Genomic DNA, 12,514 nt, shown 5'->3' on the forward strand with positions numbered 1-12,514 from the left:
TGCCTTTCCTGTGCTAGAAGGGAGCTTTTCTGGGAAGAATATTTCTATGATAGGGCTCAGTCTTAACAGAGCTTGGTCTTTCTATGCTCCCTATTAATGCCAGTTCAACTGCGTCTTTGGGAAGTCGGGATGATCAGGGTATTTTTTATTAATAGAAATTCTGCAGTCTGAAACCATATGTTTTCAATACTCAAAAGCCATCTTAATAATCTCAAGAGCCAAACCAAAACAAATGCTTTACTCATTTTTCAAGACTTGCATCAATTTATACCTAGAAGATCTTGCTAGAACAAGATATTAAAAGCTATCAGCTAAACTACCCTGAGGTCACCTACTGATGACCTTGCCTGTGGCTGGTATTGAAAGTAAATTCTTTACCACAGAGTTAGAGATTAGCCATAGCATACAGAGCAACACTGAACGTTACATTAATTCAAAAGTAAGATGTCCCTTGCATTACAATAGGCAGTGTAAAATACAGCAACTTTCTTTTCTTAGTTAAGAGCTGGAAGTCTTGCAAGATAGACAAGATGTGATATCTAGAAACATCCTTGCTACTGCCAGTTAAATATCAGCTACCTCTTCTACTCCACATATGCACAGACTCTGAACTAAGATAGAATCAATACTTTGTTAAAAATAAGTTTTCACTATGAAAATACCTATGAACTTAAAAGAGGAAAATGTAAATGAAAATCCATGTACAGGGTTAAAGAATATGACCTACAAATGAATGATGCTGACACTTATACAAAGAAAGTATTGTTACAAGCTTGAATCTGGAAAGCATTATACCATTTTTATTTCTTAAGTCAATCAGTGAGTGGTCTTGATTTTTTAAAGCTGTGCCACTATTATCTCCAGGGAAATCATTCAACAGTAACCATGACATCCCTGGGTGTGGTAATAAAATGAGTACACTAGACTTGCACAATACAGTGATGACAATATGAAAGCAGAAGTTGCTTTTGTAACAGCAAACTCTAGGAAGCTAGAAAAATTACAAAGTACCATGGAGGCCAAGAAATCTTGACGGTTACATCAGTCAATATAAAAATATGATCACCAATTACAAAATCAAGTTTAAGATAAAAATCCTGCCTTTCTCCACTCTTGCCCTTCCCTCCTGAAATGTTATTTATGAGAAAAGTATTACTTCATCCTCAGAAAAAAGTATCTTCCTTCTTGAAGATGACATTACATCTATTCTAGAGCAAAACAGCTGACATAAGTGATTGCTATTTTTCTCAGGTTTTTACTACGTTGCAGAAACCTTCCACATAAATTGCCATCATATTAACTCCACATCAATTGATGAAATTCCATCTGGTTTCACTATTTTGTATGGCACAGGTTTCCAAATATTTTGGAGAGTGCTTTGCTGTTTCTCAAACCCACACATTCATGGCACTGTGGCCTCCTTAACGATTGCAGTGCAAGGAGGCCATATCTGTAGAGTAAGCTAAGCAGAAATTGGGAACATTGCCAGGTACTAGAATACACTAGTATTATACATGTCTAAGCACTAGAACGGCCACAGCATGTCCTTGGCCCATGCCAGCAGCCACCTCACAAAAGAGTCTGCAGGCACATTGCAGGAGTTGTAGCACCCCAGGGACCACTCCCAAGAGACAGTCTGCATGCAGCCACCCTCTTCTGGAGGTGGAGAGAGTTTAGTAGCATGTACTTAGACTGTTCCCCACCAGTTGGTCTCTGTGCCTGGGAACATTCCCAGGAAATTTTAATTTACTGGTGCAGAGGCAACCACAGTAGTCCCTGAAATATTGCTCTATGAGGTTTGCAGGAAAAGTCACTGTATTTTACTAGAGGTAGACTGCACAAGAAGGTCTCAGGTTTCCCTTTTGATGGAATATCTGGATCCTGGAGACAGAGGTAGAAATAAGGCTAAAGAAGGTTCTGTCTCTTACAACTTATTCCATCCATCCATCAAGCTGTACACTGCAGCGTGAGTTAGACTGGAAGCAGGTTCCTATCCCAAAAGCTCTGCATAGTCATTGATTGAGAGGGACCTCTGGAGGTCTCCAACTCAACCTCCTGCCCAAATCAGGGCAAGTTCAGAGGTCAGACCAGGCTGCTCAGGGCTTTATCCAGTTAGGTCCTGGAAACCTCCAAGCACTGAGACCACACAACCTCTCCCGGACAACCTGTCCCAACACTTGACTGGCCTAATAGTGAAAAACTTTTCCACTATATTCCATTGGAAACTGTGGTTTTGATTTATGTCTGCTGTCTCTCATCCTCTTAATGTGCACCACTGCAAACTGCCTGGCTGTGTCTTCCCAATAACTTCCTTGGAGGTACTGGGTGGCCACACCTGAAGCTAACTCTTGCACAGACTAAAGCAGCCCTGGTCCCACAGCCTCTCCTCACAGGGCTAGTGCTCCAGCCCCTAACCCCCTTGACAGTACTCCATTGGACTCATTCCAGCTGATCCGTCTCCTCCTTGTGCTGGGAACCCAAAACTAGATGCTGTATCAAACTCGATTATTGCCAAACAAAGAGGGATAGCCCCTTCACACTGTGCTCCTGTCAATATGGCCTGAGACACTGTTGGCCTCCACTGCTGCCAGGGCTTGGACTCAGCTCATTGCCCACGAGGACACAGGTCCTTACCTTCAGAGATGCTCCCCAGCTCATTCCCTTGCAGGGGCTCTCCTGACCATGGGCAGGACTTTGCATTTGTCTGCTGACTTCCATATGGCTTCTGTCATCCCACTCCCCCATCTGGCAAATCTGGGTGGCAGCCCTGCCTTCTGGGGATCCACTGGTGTCAACTGGAATCTCAGCTGATGTGAACTGCATCACCTCCTCCAAGGTATTGTTAAAGATATGAAACAGGACAGGTCCCAGGAGAGACCACTGTTGCTCTCCACTTGTTACCAGTCTCCAGACCCATACAACCCACTAACCACTGTTCTCTAAGTCCCATCATCCAACCAGTTTTCTATCCATCTTGCTCTCCAGCCATTCAAACCATAAGAGCCCAACCTGGACATAATATTGTGGGAGACAGTGCTGAAAATCTTGCCACAGTCCAGAGAAATGGCATTCTCCACTCTCCCTTCAGGCACAAATCCAGTTGTTTTATCACAAGCCATGGTAGAGGCAGACACAGTCTGCATGGTCTGGCATGAATTACATTTGGTAAATCCACACCAAGAGCTCCCAGGCACCACCTTCTCTTTCATGTGCACAGAAACATGCTCCGATAGGAGTTGCTCCATGACTTTCCCAGAAATCCAAGTGAGCCTGACCAACGTGTACCTTCTCTTAGCATCAATCCAGCATTTTTTGAAGATTGGTGGAAGGTTTGCTGTTCTCCAGTTGCTTGGGTCCTCTCCCAATCTCTGTGAGCTTTCAAATTTGATAGGGAGCAGTCTCATAGTGGCCAGCTCTCTAAGCACCTTTGGATGCTGCGTATCTGGTCCAATGGATTTGGATGGGTTGTTGTGGTGGAGAAAACAGTAACATGGAAAGTCATCTCTGCTCAGCAGTCTGAATTTTTTATTCTTACTTGGATTTTCCTGAAATTCATTAAAGTCTTTGGAAGCACTGCATTTTGACTCTCCATATTTGAGATCATTCCAGCAAGAAGCTCTCAACATAAAACCCCACTGCTCTGTTCAGGAGAAAGAGGAGGACTTCTTTAAAGACTTTGATATTGTACCAAAACCTGAACATTATTTTCCTGAGACCTCACTAAGGCCAAGTCTTTGCAATCACAGGAAACAATGTCACATAAACTCTCTCACAAAGGCACTACAGTTTTAAAAAGGGTTTCTTAATCTTGCTAGTCTAGCTGGAAAGCTGTTCGGGACATTTTTTTCCTCATTTGCCTTCTAAATACACACATGACCAACTTGTATCCATTTGTTCTCAGACAGACACTGTTCCTTAGATTAAAGCATTCTTCTCCCTCTCTAGTGTTCAGTTATAGGTAATTCTTTTTCTCTGTCAGTATTTATTCTGTCGAACTAAAGCTCAGTGTTGTAGCTTTGGCTACATATATGTTAGGTTCTCTATTCCTTATATCATAGAAGCTTCATCCCAGTTTCAATTTGTATTTCTTGACTGTGGATGACCAGAACTATATGTGTAATTCTGAATATATATTATGACTAAGTAGTCCATGTAAATACACAGGAAATAGACACTGAATTTCTGTGACATTTTCAAATCATCAATATTTAGTCTATCTGCACGTTTCATTTCCTTCTTTCACCCTGTGACATCTACCCCATAAGAATCACCAGGATACGGGCCTTATCTACATTTCAGGAGACCTGGTTCTTCAGATAGTTTTGGAATAAAAAATTGTAAATTAAAACAGTAAGCATATAAGATATGGTTTAACACTCCCTTTTTTTTAAGGAAAAAAAAAAAGAAAAAATTATACATGTAGATAGGTAAGAGTAGTTTGTAGGTCACAAGAAGATACATACTGAGCAAGAAACTAACTGATTTCTTCCATGAATGGCATTATATATCTATATGTCTTTTTTAAAAAGCCTTTGGAAAACTTCCTTCTTTGATCTTTACACTTCTCAGAAACATCATGTTTCACTTATCTATACAAACAGCTACTTCTGTGAAGCTTAATGCCATTCATACTGAAATGTTCTTTAGCTACAGAATTTTGACAGTTATGACATGGTTTGGTCAAGATCTACGCAGGCTATGATTCATGACCCTAAAGTGCTCTGTAATCATGTTCCCAAACATACTCTAAAAACTGCAGCTCATGAGAGTACTTCCTCCTCCAACCTTAAACCAATATATATCAACAAGATCCAAAAAAATCTACATAAAAAATGAGATACATTTCCAAAAAGGCATGAACTGAGTAGTTATGGAACATTTGCACTAAAACAATGTTCATTTCTCAAGGTGCTAAACTAAAGAAAGCTGCAACTCATCTTCCCTTACATTTTCTTGACCACTATGCAACCGAATATGTTAACATTAGAAATACACTAAATACTAAAATGCACTGCTGTGGTAATACACAGCACCTCTGATATTAGGTATTTCTTCCAATTCTTTCCCAACAGTAATCAGATACAAGGTTCCATTTCACTAAAAAAAATTGAGCAATTGGAGTAAAGAGGCCAAAGGCAAAGCTCCAGAAAGATAAAGAGCACTAGTTACTTATTAGAATACTAAATATGGAATGGTCAACTATACATTACAGTTCCATAAATAGTGATAACAGAGTCATGATTATGTAAAGAACAAACAATTTGAGCAGTTTATTGAATTTAGGACGAAATTACTACATCACCATGCAAAAACTGGCAGGTTTGCATTTTACACATAGATCCAAGTGCTTTATCTTCTTTTATGCTTCTCTTTTATCGTTTCCCTTCTATACTTCAGGCAATACTGTCTATTCAACTCCCTGCTACCAATCTGCCTCTGAAGTGAGTTTACAAAGACAACTGAAGCAGGACATCCTTAAAAGACCTTTATTTCATTTTTTTTTCCTCATTAATTCCATGGCTTCAGGAATAATCAGATACTTTCCCACGTCACTGAGTAGCAAGCAGGTCTGTGAGCAATGGAACTACTGAAGCCTGGTTTCCTATGGTTATGACTCTTGCGCTGGATCCCCTAATGTCTAAGAAGGTGAGAAATCCAGTCAAAGCTTTTTCCCTTATTTAGTGCATTCATAACTTCTCCTTCCCATGAGAATTTGCTAGTGTCTAATAATACAGTTGATCTCATTCCACAGTTTTTTCCAGAGTAGACATATGAATAGGGTCTCTCTTCTCCACCCAGCCACCTATTTCCATGAAACTAGTAGGAACCTGATATCTTTGAGACCTTTACTCCTGTCAAATCTGTTTGAAATTGGCCAGTAGTTTCAAAAGTTATTGGGGGGAAGGGGGAGGAGGTAAAACACTGGCAGTCAGCAGAGGCACACAGCATGATCACATAAGCTTTGTTTCCTTAGGAAGCAGGGTAAAACATGTGCATATTTTATTATTTTAAAAGCTACCCTAAATGAATTAGGAAATGAGCTTTATTTGGAGATCTAAACTTGTCTTCTTCCTTCTATTTCATGTAATCTCTAGCGTGGCAATAATACAATTGACTCTAGATATAACATGTGGATTCAGGTCTCAGGGCTTAAATACATGAACAGTTCACAACTAGGTTAATTTAGATTTTAGAAGGGAAGCCTAATAAAAGAGCTTAAACCAGAATGCATTTCCTACAGACTAAGAACAGAACATGGGCCATTACCATAAATCAACTGACACACAAACTTATCACGTAGCAACTTACTTGTGTTTGAGGCTTGAGTCTCCCAAAAGTATGAAAGGATGACTGCCAAGGACTTTTAATTTAATCAGCTAGCATTTTTTGTCAAATATTATGCATTTATGGTCAGGTTTCCAACTCAAAAATTATTCCAGAACAAATCTCATTTAAGGAAATTTTTAAAGTAGGAGTGTGAGGCTCTTGTTCTGAACAGTTAATCACAAAGCATACCTCACTATGAGGGCAGTGAGGCGCTGGCCCAGGGTGCCCAGAGCAGCTGTGGCTGCCCCCTCCCTGGAAGGGTTCAAGGCCAGGTTGGACGGGGCTGGGAGCACCCTGGGCTGGGGGAAGGGGGCCCTGCCCGGGGCAAGGGGGTGGCACTGGATGGTCCTTAAGGTCCCTTCCGACCCAAACCATTACATGAATGTACACATAGCATGAACATGTAACATTGAAAAAAACCCCATACAACCCTTTCCATAACCTCCAGAAAATTTCCTACAATGTTATGACAGGCAGATCCAGAGAAATGTGCTTTTAGCAAAAACCTCCAAAATAAAAGCAAGGCTTGCAGGACTGCTTCTGATATTACTGTCTGTAAAAGTTCCAAGGTAACAAAATATGAATGATTAATACTTCCAAGATTAAAAAAAAACCCACCACCACATTATGTGTTAGCTGCTGCATAATGGGAGTATTTTAAAACCACCTGTCAACTGATCATATTCCTACATGTGAAACACAGGCTGCAACTTTCTTCAAAAACTTTAATAAAACATAACTGAAATGTCCAGAGTAATAACTGTCAGATACGAAGACAACTTGTCTTGGGAGCTACTTCCCTTCAAACGTTGACCTTTAGGTTTGGGAAGTAATGGAAATTCTAAAATGCTTCTTGAATACACCCTTGGAATTAACATGCCAACAGTTTGCAGTAATTTAAGTCTGACTCCCCCTGAATATGCTGTACTCTGATGGTTAACAGCTCAATGATTGCACATGATTTTTTTTTTGCTTGGAAAGTAAATGTATAACCACGTGAATAAGCATGAGATAATGCCTAGACCAAGGCAAAATATAAAAGTGTTCCCAAGTAAGTACTACAAACAATTTTCCAGTGTGAGTAATAACACAGGATTCATTTAGAACAACCATTGACTGTTTTCAGGGTGGTTTTTCACCCTTTGTTTACAACATCCTTTCAGAACCTTGACAGCCACTTGCTAAAACCTTTAGGATCCAAACATGACTACTTACTAAAAACTTCATTGAATAGTTACTTTATCCCATTCAAGAAAACAAGAGATTGAAGATTTTCCTCTACAGTACTAAATTCACCTATTTGAACTATGTGAACATCTGCATACACTGTGTCCCACCCATAAACATGGAAATACTCAATGTATCACAAGATATACGTAGTGAATATGACAAATCTCCAATAAAGTCAAAATTCCAAGTAGTGTTAAGTACACAGAAGGACATAAACACTTCTATAAATTACCAAGATACGAAGAGAATATTTCTTTCCATCCAAGCGTCTAAAAGAAACATACAAAAAAGCTAAACTCCTATTTTCATGTAGGAAGAAAGAAACACCAGCTCAGATTCAGCAGTATGTGAAATAAACTCTATTGAGTTGTATCTGTCTACCCTTTTCTTACTGTTCATCACCAAGAGACTTCCCCCATCCCCCTTAAGACTTAAATTACTCCACAGATATGCATAGATTGAGATCCTACAAACAGAAGCTAAGCCCCTCTAGCCCTTCCTCAATGAACACCTCTTCGGCATTCATGCAGGAACACGGTTGTAAGTTCATGCAGTTACACTGTTGTAACTACCTTCATGAAATCTTTACTTTATGTAAGGGTAAAAAAAAAATGAAAAAAAAAAAAAAAAAAACCACAAAAAAACAAAGGAGTATTTAAAAAAAAAAAAATCAAGGAGTATTCACCTGTATTTCCTTGTAAAACACTCAGAAATGCCGAAATTTGACAACCAAAACTTTTTCTAGACTATAGACTAAAATGCCCTAGTAATAGTAGGACATACATTTTTACTGTTAGCAGAGGTTCTCACTTTGTTGGGAGGTGGTGAGGTGGACAGGGGTTGCTATTTTTTCCCCTTCTTTTGTCACAAGAATACTCCCTACGACAACAGTAAAGTGTTTGTGTCCACAGTGCCAGATGGTACTACACTAACAAGGACTCACCAAGCAAACCAAATTCTCACACGAAATTTTAACACAAGGAAGACAGTTCAAGCTTGATCCATTTATGGGTTTCAGTAGCAGCACATCTTTAACCCCAAACAGATGGGACACGTATCATCCTCTAAGCCACTTATCTCAAAAAATCTGAAGGAACCATTGCATGACTCCATTGAGAACTACAACTCCCAGCAAAAACTTCCTAGCCCTCTACACAATTTTCTTTTAGCTATACACATCTAAACAAAGGGATATAATGAAACAGCAGCTGCAGATGACTTGGAAAGTTAAGGGATTAAGACTGAAAGTCCTTCTCTGTAACTGCTCTAGGCCAACAGCAGTTCAACACCTAATACGTATAGGAATGACTTGGGAAAATACTGTACTTCACACTGTCCAGGTTAACTAGCAGCTCTCAAAATGTCTCTAGTATTCAAGGAGGATCTACAGACACTGAGGTGCTGCAGTGGGTCCAAAGCAGAGCACTGAAGCCGGTGAAGGGTCTGGAGCACAAGTCTTAAAGGAGAGGCTGAGGGAACTGAGTTTGTTTAGTTTGGAGAAAAGGAGGGTGAGGGGAGACCTTATCGCTCTTTACAGCTACCTGAAAGGAGGCTTTAGTGAGGTGGGTGTCTATCTCTCTTCCCAAATAACAAGTGATAGGACAAGAGGAAGTGGCCTCAAATTCTGCCAGGGGAGACTGAGATTAGGAATTTCTTCACTGAAAGGGTTGTCAAGCATTGAAACAGGCTGCCTGGGGAAGTGGTTTGAGTCACCACCCCTGGAGATATTTAAAAGACATGTAGATAGGGTGCTTAGGAACATGGTATACTGGTGGGTTTGGCAGTGTTAGGCTTACAGTTGGAGTCGATGATCTTAAGGGTCTTTTCCAACCTAAATGATTCTGTGATTCTACAGCACCACTACAGTTCACCTCAGAATGCTAGTATTCAATCCTTCTTACTACATATATATTCTTTTGCTCACAAGCTCCTTAAATGAACAAATTAATACAGACACACACACAAAAAAAAAGACAGTTCATTTCTCAGAGGTTTCCCTACAGTCAGAACAAAAGGGAATTTACTACGATCTTGTTTATGCTCTGGGCATGAAATTAAGGTTCCCCTTCTCAAGTCTGGCACTACCCAGACTCATCACAATAGAGGAGGATTTAAGACTAAGTACTACTGCTAAAAATAAGGTGTTAAGTATTCTACCATATAAGAGTAATTAAAATATGACACATTTATTCCATAGGTGAAGGTCATTTCAGAGCACTACCTGATCACAGGTCATTTCTGACTGATTAAATATGATTTAATTTCTGACTGATTCAAGTTAAATACTAAGTTGATGTGTCAGATCCATTCATTGCCACTACAAACTCAACTCCAGTAAATGATTTTTTCCATATGAATTATTACCACGATAAAGGGAATGAAAAGTTTTACATTTAAGAAACTAAAATTCTAATGAAGATCAAATAAAAATTAATGTTTTGCTGAAAATTAAAATCCACCAAGCCTATTTATATGTATATATGTACATAAATACAAGGACAAAAAAATCCCTTATCTACAAACAACCTAATGCTTAAAATAGATGCAATTATAATAAGTGTCTTTTCAGAAAGGAAGATTGTACTGAGATCAAAAATTGGATTGAATTCAATTAGAAAATATTTTCCCTGAAATCTTATAAATTCTCATCCACAAAAGAAATATGGTTAACAGATAAAAATGTTAGACTAAAGTGGTTGCTAGCAACACAAACAAAACATTTACTTTTTTCCACATAATCCTATTTTCAAAAGTAGTCATTACAAAGTATTTAGTGAATTAATGTTTTCTGAAGCCAAGACAACCCTGGAAGAAGAAATACATTTCTTTCTCTCAATTAGAAATCTATAGAGCACGACTGACTACTTCAAGGGATGTTGTTTTACAACACATTAATATACAGCCTGTTGAAGCTAGAGCATTTTAATTCACTAGTATCTGAATTGCTGAATCAGTCCTGCACAAATTCTGCACACTATTTGCTTCGGAAAGGTGTTTCTTTTTTTTTCAGATGAGTCAGTGAAATAGGTTCCTTCATTAAACTTATAGCAAAAGACACGGTGAATATATTTTCTACCCGGGCTAACACATCATCACTAGGATGGTTACAAACCATTGGAAACAAATGCCAATAGTAAAAGTAATCAAGTCAATTACTAAGGTTTCAAGCAACAGCGCTATGTAACAGGGCAGACCACCTACTCATCCCACCCCACGGTTACCTGCATGGTTAGATCCGTGCACAGTTCAACCTGAAGGCACATTTTCTCTCCAAGGATCTGGTGGCAGGGTATGCTGCACCTGCGAGGTTGACTACAAGCTCAGGTGAAGCACCATAAAGACATTGCCTGGTTCCACGGGTCACAGTCACATCGTATTATTCGCACAAAATAGAGGCAAAAAATTTCAGGGACCCAAGGAAAAAGAATAAAGTCTCCTTTATATTATAGTGCAATATTTCTACATTTTATTTTTTTTTTTGCATGTCATCAAACTTGTGCAAAAGGGAGAATCCACTGATTTTCTGAAATCCCTAGGTCTATGGTAGTAATGGTAAAACAACTAAAACTTTCTTATGAATCAGAAAACGGCGGGGGTTCTTTGTCTGGTTTTGGTGTGGTTTTTGCTTTGCTTTTGTTTGTTTTTTAAACAACCACATTATCTTATTCCAGAATAGTAAAATACTAGCAGTGGAGTGCCTTATATAAACTGTAATTGGCCCAGTGCTGTTTAACATGATCAACAAGAAGTCAACAAAAAACAATGCATATAGTGAGCAGGCAAACAAGGCAAAACTTAATAAACATATATTGCAGTTAGCAACAAACCTGAAAAGAACATACACAGTAAGTACAAGCAATAGCCAAAACGGAGAGGCACTTTTTCCCTTAAACCTCAAAATGTCTCTTGATGTCGCATCAGTTACCAGCATTAAAAATCAGTATGCTAATGTATGGGTAAAACAAGAACGATAGAGACAACGTGTCTGTGAAGAACCACAGTACAACTGAGAACTCAACCATTTTTCAAGGCAGGGTTCTGGTTTTGGTAACTTGATCTGTGTCACGCCCGGGAAGTTATGATGGAATAACTGACGCAAAGAACACCTTACATAGATATGTGCCCAACCTAGAGGCCTGCACACAGAGAGAGTAGTATAAAGCTTAATTTTATATTTTTTATTTAATTTTGTATCAGTATTCCACTGTCAAAGAGGCATTGCTCAGTGAGACAATGGAGTATCCTGACTTAGGATCCAATATGTTCATGTAGGTTCTTTTTGGACTAGGATAAAGCAAGTACTTACATGGTATGAACTTTCTTCGGACAAGCAGTTATCTCCATGTTGCTAAACATAACTTCACCGAGGTTCTCAGCAGTGTGGTTCACTGCATGGTCAGCTACAGAGCTGCAAAAATTTGGCCCTAAATAAAATCTGTATCTATTCCTAGTTGAGAGAACAGCAAAAAAAAGATCCACCACTACTTCTGAAACTACCAAAATGATCACTAAAATTGCTTCCCATTAGAATAACACAATGGTTTTCTTGGGTATATACAAGTAAAATCCATGAAACTGCTCCTTCAAGCAAATCCCGTCTTGTGCACACAAAGCACATGGATACAAATGAACAAACTTTTGAAAAGAAGCCACATCACATTCTGGGACAGCTAGTTTAAACATATAAGGTGTGATTACTTATTCTGAGCTGTAAACTTAAGGAAGTAGTGCTTTCAAGATCCACATAGCTGAACTGGAACGACTAGCAGCATGAAATAGCCCAGACTAAGAAGCAAATTGTGTAATGTAACTATACCAGCCCACACAAACACAACTGAGAGATGAACCAGAGCAGCAATACAGCAGACTGGAATAGCTCTTCACTGCCAGACCCCAAAGTATAAGAACTCATTTAAAAAAAAAAAAAAAAGGAAGGGGAGATGTCAATATCCTGCTC

At 39.1% G+C, this 12,514-nt stretch overlaps 1 protein-coding gene across 6 annotated transcripts in view; it reads right to left on the minus strand.

The window, feature by feature from the left end:
- XRCC4 (X-ray repair cross complementing 4) overlaps positions 1–12,514 on the minus strand; it is a 185,963-nt gene that overhangs the window by 111,764 nt on the left and 61,685 nt on the right. The gene's annotated exons all lie outside the window — the stretch shown is intronic.

Source organism: Tyto alba, unplaced genomic scaffold (genome assembly GCF_018691265.1).
Source record: "Tyto alba isolate M040663 unplaced genomic scaffold, T.alba_DEE_v4.0 Super-Scaffold_13, whole genome shotgun sequence".
Lineage (NCBI taxonomy): Eukaryota > Metazoa > Chordata > Aves > Strigiformes > Tytonidae > Tyto > Tyto alba.